Source organism: Tachysurus fulvidraco, chromosome 7 (assembly GCF_022655615.1).
Source record: "Tachysurus fulvidraco isolate hzauxx_2018 chromosome 7, HZAU_PFXX_2.0, whole genome shotgun sequence".
Taxonomy (NCBI): Eukaryota; Metazoa; Chordata; class Actinopteri; order Siluriformes; family Bagridae; genus Tachysurus; species Tachysurus fulvidraco.
In genome coordinates this window covers 9,243,567-9,253,474 of record NC_062524.1, presented here as the reverse complement: position 1 = coordinate 9,253,474, position 9,908 = coordinate 9,243,567, and the positions used below count along the sequence as shown (strand labels likewise).

At 38.3% G+C, this 9,908-nt stretch overlaps 1 protein-coding gene across 3 annotated transcripts in view; it reads left to right on the top strand.

The window, feature by feature from the left end:
• The window catches only part of LOC113634747 (retinoic acid receptor beta), a 141,209-nt gene that overhangs the window by 101,772 nt on the left and 29,529 nt on the right, over positions 1-9,908 (top strand). The window lies entirely within an intron of this gene.

The following is a 9,908-nucleotide window of genomic DNA, read 5'->3' as shown; positions in this document are numbered from 1 at the left end:
ACTGAGACTAAAAGAAAGTAAATTAAAACAAAATAAAAGCACAGCACAACTGAGTGGAGGTTTCTTACCTACTAGTTTAAGTATTTATTATTTGGTTGTAAATTTCACACTGACGATTGCTCTAATATCCTAATATTTATCTTTAAGCTTGCGACTTGCCGAGCTCAAGTCAAGTCAAGTCAAGAACTCAGCAAGCTTTTATTGTCATTTTAAACATATATACTATTCAAGGTTTCTCCAGGACCATGATGCTACATAGAACAACAGAGCTAAGAACATAAAGTAACTTGTCCTAGCTACATAAAGTGATTGTGTGCAACCTAGAGCGAACACAGTGTGAGACAAAACACAATACAATACAGTACAGGACAAATACACAAAATAGCGCTGAACAGTGTGCATTCTTTATATCATACAGTATATCATACAGTATATTCTGCAATAATAGAGGAATCTGAACAAAGAGGTTTTTAGTAAACATCAGAGATGGGAGTAAGTCACACATGTGCAAGTCACAAGTAAGTCTCAAGTCATGAATGTCAAGTCAAAGTCAAGTCGAGTCCTTTTTTTAATATTTGTCAAGCAAGTCTCAAGTCTCAAATTTGGGACTCGAGTCAAGTCATGGAATGGAATTTAAAGTAAAAATAAAATAAAATGTTCAGGTGCACGCTTGGACATTGTCTGTCGGAACATTAGGAGGCGTTCCTGCAGTGTGTTCTGTTCATTTTGTCACATTGTTTGTGTTGTTTTTTTCACGTGTCGGTTTTCTCGCCTGTTTTCACCTCACCCTAATTGCCTATTTATTCCCTCCACATTGCCTGTTGTGTTGCTGAGTCCTCGTTGTTGGTTCATCTTTGTTTCGGTTTTGTTTGTTGTGTCGTGTTCAAAGTTATCCCCGCACTTTGGCCTGGTTTCATCCTCGCTGTGTCAACGGCCGCTCGTGAGAAAAAAATTGGATTAGTTGTACAGAACAGAGGGAGTAAAAATACTGCAATCTTACTCACCATAACTAGCTTGCTTGTTTGAACACTGATTGTAACTATTAACCGATTTAAAAAAAGAAGTAGGATATTTTCTGCCTTTATACAACAAAATCTAAACTGCTGTAATTTAAGAGGAACAAACACTTCAAGACTATTCATTGACGCTTTATCGTTGATTATTTTCCTATAACAGCAACATCCACATCAGGTTTTATTCCTTTCAGGGGTCATATATTCTCTCCGCCTGTCCAAACTGTTGTTTTAAAGTCATCGTAGCGTCTTGTATACATTCCTTTTCCTAATAGTCCGACCAGTTTTGTTCATTAAATATTTCTGATCCTTCGTTCTCTGCTTCAACGCTTTACAGAGGCATAAAAACACAAACACAGTCTGAGCAGATGGGTTTACATGCTGGTGTTTGTTTATGGTGCTTTTCTTCCCCGTGTCTGAGGAGCAGCATTAGCATGGTTTGACGTGACCCTTTGTTTGATATAGACTCAGACGTCTGATTAGAATTGGTAAAATGGCATGGAAGCATATGGGCCACCAGAAGAGCATGCATATGCATCTGAGGCAGCGTGGAAAGGACACGCAGTCTGGAAACGAAGCCAAAACCGGGCTCTAAGGACGAGGTAGTCTGCTTGCTTTGTGACTCAAAGCCAAAATCCTTTTTGACATTGGGATCTTTCTGGCGTTCGTCCTCTATCTTCGTATTCTGTTTAATCTTCCGCTGTTCCTCGGGAAAGAATAAAATCCTTCAAGGACGAATCATAAAACAAACAAGAAAATAAATACACTGTATTTGCTGTAAGTTAGTTGTTTTTAAAGATTGGCACTTTTGTCATTTTCTCACATAACGTGATGCTGGAATATAAAAAAAGGAATAAAATACTGCATATTTAACGTGTTGCACTAAAATGCTTTATTATGATTAAGCTTGGATTATAGGGTTCGATTTACATCAGTTGATTACAAATCAATGTAATTGGGTGATTAGTAAAAAACTGACTCTACCATTCTGACTATCACCAACTCATCAGCTAGGGTCATTTATTACTATACACATCTACTAGCATGTTTTGGACAGTTGTGTGAAACTGGTGGACTCAGAGGAAAGTCAGACAGACACAGGAACTTAAAAAAAAAACAAGTGCTCATTCTCAGGATCGAACCAGAAACCCTGGAGTGGCAGCAACACGGCTCGCTATACCATCATGCAGCTGATTATAGAAATGTATGTTGTTTATTTGGTTTGTTGCAATTTAGATTCATATCATAAATGTAAATTCAGTGTAGGGTTCAGGACGTTTACAGCAATTACTTTGTGATTTCACTACATTTCATGAGATTATTAAAATACTACAGTTGTGTCACAAATTCTCCTCCATGTTCTGTTTCTTTTAATTCTGCTCCTGTTCAGTGAGAATGTCCACTTCCCTTCTGAGTTTGGTTCCTCTGAAGGTTTCTTCCTCATATCATCTCAGGGAATTTTTCCTTGCCACCATTACCTCCAGCTTGCTCATTATGGATAGATGTTAGAGATATATAGTATTTTAAAAGTATATTTTTACATTAATTTTAAACTTTGTATGTTTTAATTAATTTATTTGTGTTCTTATTATTTATTTATTCATTTGTTTATTTGTTTATTTTTTGATTGTATACTGTAAATCTGCTTTGAGACCGTGAGATACAGTATATATATATATATATATATATATATATATATATATATATATATATATATATATATATATATATATACACACACACACACAAATAAATTGAATTAAATTGAAATTGAAAAAAGCTCGAGGAATTGACATAAATCAGATGTGTAGGTTCCACACTGTTGAATTGAGTAACATGATTACTTTCCATTTCCATTTCCTTTCCATTACATTTTGAATCAAACCATACTCTTTTAATTCTACAGCAATTTTGCTCTTTTTATTTTATTCCCATTTTATCATCACACTTTATTCTATAGCAAATTTCGTTTGATTTCCTTATTATTTACTTTCATTTTAGATTGATTCTATTTTTTGACTATTTTTATCTGACTTGATTTTTATAACACGGGCAGCCTAGTATGTAATTTTATGTACGCATATTCCTATTTTTCAGGGTCTAATTTGACTGTTACCTTTAATGTCCCTTTTTTTTTTTTTGTTTGTCGATTTCAACCAACTTTTTCATTTATCTCAGCCAAACAGTTGTTGAATGGAATTGTGCGTTGTTAGCATTGCATTGTGTTTTGTGACTTGACCCTCATTTGTTCTTCTGTGATTACGGATATTCCTGGGATGACCCTGGCTGTGTGTGCGATGCTATACACGACACTATGGATGGATGGTCCTCCATTACACCTAAGTGTTTTTTTTTTCTGCTGCTGCCTTGGATGTATTTTTATCAACTTTTCTCTGGTGCTCTGGAAAGTGCAGTAAATCAGAATGATCAGGCACATGGCATTGGGATGGATAGACTTCACCAAATGGATGTATTTCAGAAACCGGTTTGGAAAGTGCTCTCTTAATACACAACTCATTTGCTTTGTTTCTCAGGGGACAAAGGATAACCCTGACATTATCTCATAGATAAGAGTAATCTCTTCTTTTCTGACTGTACAATCCCACAGCTCTGCTCTATACAACAGTCCAGATGGAAGCTGTCATCACGCCCACTTTCTGACAAAGAGCAGAAATAAAACATTTTCCTGCCAAAAGTTTATTCCTCTTGTCCTCACTTGCCCTTGTTGAGAGACTGATCAGATTGATGGTCCATTGTTTTTTATACAAGACATACTATATATATATATATAATTCACAGTGCAGATGGACAATGACCCAAAGCATACTGCAAAAGCAACCAAAGAGTTTTTTAAGGGAAAAATGTGGAATGTTATGCAATGGCCATGTCAATCACCTGACCTGAATCCGATTGAGCATGCATTTCACTTACTGAAGACAAAACTGAAGGGAAAACACCCCAAGAACAAGCAGGAACTGAAGACAGTTGCAGTAGAGGCCTGGCAAAGCATCACCAGGTATAAAACCCAGCGTCTGGTGATGTCTATGCGTTACAGACTTCAGGCTATAATGGACTGTAAAGGATTTGCAACCAAGTATTAAAAAAAAAGTGAAAGTTTGATTTATGATTATTACTCTGTCCCATTACTTTTCGTCCCTTAACAAGTGGGAGGCACATATGCAAAGTGTTGTAATTCCTACACCGTTCACCTGATTTGGATGTAAATGCCCTCAAATTAAAGCTGACAGTCTGCAGTTAACTTGTTCGTTTCATTTCAAATCCAATGTGGTGGTGTATAGAGCCAAAAATGTTAGAATTGTGTCGGTGTCCCAATATTTATGGATCTGACTATATATATATATATATATATATATATATATATATATATATATATATATATATATATATATATATATAAAACAGTGCTCAAGAATCATATGATTGCGATCGTGAAGACAAAAGAGTAGAAAGAAACAAACTGCTTCAAATGAAACACAATAAAGGTAACAAACCAATTATAAAACATAGGGCTGATTGGATGTTTCTTACTCACTTCACTCTGATAATGACTGTTCCAATATCCTAATATTCAAGACTTTTGGCTTAGTGAAACGAATGAAGCTCTATATCCTTAACTCGTGTTTGTGGCTTGCCGAGCTGCTTCACGTACAGGATACGTACAGGATATTTCAACACCACCGCGTGGGATCATAACTTTCCCTGAGATGGGTTTTAATACCTTTATTTACTCTTTGCTGTCTGAGTGTAGTGCTATAACAATGAGATACAGCTACAACCTCTGCTACTTCTCCTGCTGCTGCTGCTTAGAAAGCGGAAGAGAGAAAGGACGGATAGAGCTATTTAGAATGAGAGGACGTAAAGCGAGAGGACAGGCAGGGAGAAAGTGAGAAAAGACAGAAGCAAAGAGTGATATTAGCCTTGCTGAGTGTATTCTCACTGCCTATTGTAGTAATTTCTGCAAACTGCTAACACACACTCTGTTAATGTGATTTGTCAACAACGTGAAAGCAGTGCGACGTTTTTCACGAGAGAGACCAAATGGAGCCTCTCATCTCATCTCTGCTCATGAGAGACAACACACAGGGCAGGGATTTGATTGTATAGCTCTCGTCTTTAATTCTCCAGCTCTCTATTGTGTCTTTTGTTACACTTTTATGTAGGATTATTTAGAATGCGGTCATTCTTAGATATTATGCATTTTTTTTTTTTTTGCATTATGTATTTTGGGATGTTTATGTAGAGGAAGACGTCAGATCGAGGTACGTCGTTTTTATATTCCGAATCCGACGACGAAGGCGTCAAGGGCGACGAGGGCAGGCAGAGCAGATGATCGGTGTCAAATCGGTATCAAGGAGTGACAGGTCTGAGTGAAACGTAGATCAAATGCAGCTCCTGTCAGGTTTTAAATCAAGGAGGACACAGGGAGGGTGAAGGGAATGCCAATCTGTTTTTGGTGCACGCACAATATCATTTAGATCATGCACTTGAAATGTAATGATGCTGCTCTGATTATCATTACAAAAACGTGGCTGATGATGACACAGTCTGTAAAGCCCCAGAGGGAAGGTTATGTATTGGAGGGTTTGTGTTTGATGGTGTGACACAAATCAGATCTTCACTTGCATACTGAATGCCAGCATGATTCATAAGGTAGCCAAGGTTTTTTTCACTCCCCCACAAGCCCTTTTTAAATTGCATCAAACTTTTAAGAGTGGTATCAGGTAGCCACAGGCTCAGGGTAGAAGGCAGACATTGATGATGTGTTGCTCTGTTGTTTCCTGACATTCCTCGTGTCAGACACAGCAGTTAGTATAAAAACACGGACCAACAAAAGCTGGCAGTTTTTCAGTTTTTCTTTTTTTTTTTATTTTTTATTTTTTTTTTAAAGCATGATTTCAGAAGCTTCTAGTCTGGTTTCGCCATCCTCCCCATTCACATGGAAAGTCTCTCTAGACCATGATTGACAGCTGAAGACTTTGAGGTCTGTCACTGATCCACATTGGCTAGATGTAATGGTAAAGGGGTCAAGACCTGTATGGACCCTGTTCTTAGACTGGTCTAGATTTTCTTGCCAGGACATTAGGGTTGCCAAGTCTTAGCTACATTTTCAGCCCAACTACATTTCAGCAACCACACCAAAAGACCTAAAACTAGCCCATAATTTAAAAAAATGTAAAAGAGAGATGTCTTTCTTCGTTCGTTTTTTCAGTCCTTGCACGGGGAGCAAGGCCACCATGATGTGCACATAATCCCTCTTTGCAATCTTTAAAAAAGAAATGTTTCTCTCTCTCTCTCTATATATATATAGTATATTGTTAACTATCTGCACCTAAGCGTTCCCTTTGTTTCTGGAAATTGATTTCATTTCATTCTTATTTATTTGTTTTAAATCAAAATTTTGATGGCTGCAGAATACTTAGTTCCAAATGTAGGTCTTTTTGTCCTAGATTTGACCTACTTTTGGAGATCACGACCCACAACCCTGCCAACCCTACCAGGCACCAAGGGGAAGGCAACCAGAGCAACAGGAAAACAAAACACCATCCCATGAGAACTGCTTCAAAGTTTGTCCATCTGAGGGAGAGTCTGTTTTGCAAAGCAAAGCCCCAGGAAAAGAGTGAATACAAAGAGAGCAACAAGCATGATCATGAGATAAAGAAATTCTGAGAAAGGCAACAGAGGTGAAGAATAATCGAGGGTCTCTTGTTTGTCTTGTTGGGTTGCTGAAAAGACCAGGGTTTTCTTCAAAAACCCAGTTATCTTCTGGGATTTCATGTTTGAAATGAAAGTCCAAAGGGCGCTTTTGTGTGCACCATGACTCCCTTTTTTTATTTTATTCCTCAAGCAGTTCTTTACTCCAGTTTTTCAGCTCCACCTGGTCTTCACCTCTTCCGTGTTCGACAGAGAAAGGCACAAAGGGCGACAGCGACATCCTTCCTTCTCGGTCTATTCTGCTCAGCTAGCCGTAACCCGATACAACATTCCTCCTCCTTCGTCTCTCCCATCACCTTACTCCAGAACTCTACAGGTGTAATTAATATCTGAGTTGCAGCCATCTCTTTCGCTTTCTCTCCAGGGTCTCCGGTGTCCTCTCTGCTTTCGGCCGCCATGATAAGATGTCTGCACGATTAAGAGTGAAAACTGATCCCGTACTGAATGCTCAGGCAATACAAAGAACCACTAGCGAGGGGGTGGTGGTAGATAGGGGGTGTGACGAGTAAATAATTGATTGGCAGCACTTTCGTTTTTTTAATCCGTAAATGAGAAGCCCAGCAATGCTTTAGCCCTTTTGTGTCACCCAATCCTGCCCCATTAAAATAACAAGATGAAAGATAATGATCCTAGTTAAGAAGCTGTTTACATGGGAGAGTAAGAGAGAGAGAGAGAGAGAGAGAAAGTGAGGAGGGGGCAGGTTGCTTTCCACCCCAAGATGATGGTCGGTTCTCAGAAGAAGATCTAGACTAAGCCTGGTTGACGTTGATCGGCGCTTATCTGTATCACTACAATGAGCTGGACTCTCATCAAAGACGCGCACATGAACAGGCCACTGCTATCTTGTCCATTAATCTACTCCGTTTACATGCCACCCGGTCTGTCGTCCAAGAACAAAACAGGCCACAGTCGAACAACCCGGGAAATATCAAAGCATCAGCACCTCTGGGTCACTTTAAACACAGGTAACTCTCAATCAGAGAGGCAGACAGAGGCACCGAATCCACGAGTACAGAAAGGACATACAAAGGAAAACACAGAGAAATCCAAAGGTTTTAAATGTTTTTATTCTTGGTACACTTGGTATGAGGTGGAAATACATCCTGAATGGGACACCAGTCCATCACAGTGCACCATGAACAAGCACAATTTGGAGTTGCCAGTCAACCTACTAGCATGTTTTGAGGATGTGGGAGAAAACTGGAGACCCCAGAACAAACCCAGAAGAAACTCCACACAGATAGAAACCAGAGATCAGGATAGAACAGGGGAAACCTTCTGCTCCATATAATGCCAGTTCAGATACAGTACAGTCCAAAAGTTTGTGTCCAGTGTGTGTTTTCTGTCTTTCATGACACTTTTTTGTGCCGTTTGTAGACCCAATTTATCAAAAAATAAAACTAAATCGAATTATTGATAAAGACACAATGTTTGCATAACATAATTACAATTCATTTTGAATTTCTTTTAGTCTAATTTAAGTCTAATTTATATATTTACTTATTTAGTCTTTGATTTATAGCACTAAAAATAAAAGAAATTGATGTCAGATTAAAATAATTTCAAAATGTATTGTACTTATTATATATTCCATAACATTAAATGCATACATACAATAAATAAACAATAATTTATTCATTCATTCATTCATTTTCTACCGCTTTATCCGAACTTCTCGGGTCACGGGGAGCCTGTGCCTATCTCAGGCGTCATCGGGCATCAAGGCAGGATACACCCTGGACGGAGTGCCAACCCATCGCAGGGCACACACACACTCTCATTCACTACAATAATTTATTTTATTTTTAATTTTTTTTGATACATTTCGAAGTCAAAAGACATGCTAGTTGGATCAAACCTTTAAACCCTAAGGTATACACAAATGTATGTTTCAAGGGGATCAAGTCAGCGTGTCTTGTGACCGTTGTGGTCACTCAGATGGAGGCCTCTGGTGATGCATCACTGCTGTAGCCTTGGGCATGGCAGTCAGACTGAACACAATAAGCATCTGCTATCCAAAACCCTTTCTCATCTTCATCCATCAGAGGACGAGCGATGCGTAGGAAGCTGAGATCACCGTGAATAAAGTCGTCTATTAGCCGAATGAAGGATACTTCATAAACCCGCCCGGCTTGACCTCAGAGAGGTCACGTGATGTCAATCGAGGAACGCCACCGGCAGAAGCTAAAGGCTCTAGAGTTTGCTATTTCTGCTCTTCTCTCAAATCCATTAACCATCATGCATTCTGCTTAGCCTCTAATGAAAGCATAAGATCCCATCAGTCACACAGAGTGCAAGGCAAATGGAAATTCAGTCTTCCTCAGGAAAGACATACATATATGCTTCGGTGAGTGTGTGCACAAACCCGCACATGACTAATCGTCACCGCTGCCCTCGGTGGAGCAATAACATATTAATATTCACTATAAAACCATTAAGGATTTTTTAAAACGTCCTCTTCCAAGGAAACCACTGTCATTTTTGTGTTTCTGTGCCAGTCAGATGGATCGAGGCAGAAAAACGTAATATTCATTCTGAGGAAATCAGTGAACCTTGTTTATTCACTTTATACCACTATTTGTAATGTAAATCCACAACCTATCATCTTTTACATTTGTTTGGTTTTAAATTTTAAATGACTTTTCTACAATGTGACATAACGTTCCTATGAAAAGGTTCATCGGTCAGACAATCTGGATTAGTTTGCATTCTTGCACTGATATTAAATCAGGAAGACTAAAAACACAGTAAATAAAATCAGGAAAACAGATGGCTGTGTTAAATACAGTGCCTTCTCTAAGCAGTTCTGTTAACTCTTCAGCACAGGGCCTGATTGTCACCTAGCAAAAATTCTCATGAAGCGAGAAGTTGCTTTAATTACATGGACATCGTTGATTTGCTTAGAATGACCAAACGTCACTGTTAAAAATATTTGTGTAAATACAGTCGAACACTACAGTACTTATTGCATTCTAAGGTTTCTTCTGTACTATTATGATTCATCAAAAGCTATAAAAGATTTTATATACAGTATATTTATAAAATACTTTAAAGTGAGACACTTTTCTGTAGTGAGTTGTTTGGAATATACTGTATAATCAAACCAGCACTTCTAGCACCAGAGCACCTAATGAGTGTATTTTAAGCTGATTCTAAGATGTG